This window comes from Littorina saxatilis, linkage group LG2 (genome assembly GCF_037325665.1).
Source record: "Littorina saxatilis isolate snail1 linkage group LG2, US_GU_Lsax_2.0, whole genome shotgun sequence".
NCBI lineage: Eukaryota > Metazoa > Mollusca > Gastropoda > Littorinimorpha > Littorinidae > Littorina > Littorina saxatilis.
This window is the reverse complement of record NC_090246.1, coordinates 102,224,265-102,225,052: the sequence shown is the minus strand read 5'-3', so window position 1 is coordinate 102,225,052 and position 788 is coordinate 102,224,265. Positions and strand designations below refer to the sequence as shown.

Sequence of the window (788 nt, the reverse complement as noted above, 5' to 3'; positions counted from 1 at the left end):
CGGTTATTTAAAAGAACAAATAAACACAAAAACAGTGTATTATCACGAAAAAAGAATATACACTATATGGGGCATGTTGGCCCTACCCCCCGGGGCAAGTCGGCCCCTGGAACCAACGTGCCCCATCACATGAGGACCAACTTACCCCAACACAGGAAATTTTATTTGGAGGGGTAGCAATAAACACTGACACTGGGCAGAGCAAAAGTATCACTTTCCAGTGAAACCGTTGATATACATGTTTTGTTCATATATGTTTTTGTCTGACTGATGCGATTCATTAGCGCTGAAATCTGATCCAAACAAATCTTTAACAAATTTACTCCAAATGATCAAAATCAGTTTTTTATCACTTACCTCCAATATCTGCATCAGATTGGCGCCATATTTTCTGTGCAGGAAGGCGGGCAGTCGCGTGACGTAGTCACATGACCAAAATGTCTAAATACACCAAAGGAATCAAATAAAAGCCAATAGTCCAACTTACCCCGGGGGCCGACTATCCCCGGTCTCCCCTATTTCATAATATTATTTCGTCAACAGTTTATTTTTTATTTCATATTACCTGAATATAGTGCTTTGTATTACTTACATCAGCAGAAGACGCATGGCAATGCAATCGGGCGCTCGAAGCAAACATAGGGGTGACAGCTCTACAGTGTGATGTATGAGCACACACAAAAAAATGGCCTTAGGCAGGACGTGTACTTCGTGAAGACGTCCGCTGTGACCTGACGAATGCTTTTTATTGCATGCTTATTCATTAAGTAGCGGCAGGTGCTCTTGGC

At 42.1% G+C, this 788-nt stretch overlaps 1 protein-coding gene across 1 annotated transcript in view; it reads right to left on the bottom strand.

The window, feature by feature from the left end:
- The window catches only part of LOC138960378 (uncharacterized), a 1,696-nt gene extending 1,183 nt beyond the window's left edge, over nt 1–513 (bottom strand). Inside the window, exon 1 of the mRNA XM_070332275.1 lies at nt 488–513. The gene's annotated coding sequence lies outside the window, so the exon portion shown is untranslated. The remainder of the gene's footprint in view (nt 1–487) is intronic.
- Nucleotides 514–788: the final 275 nt, after the last annotated feature.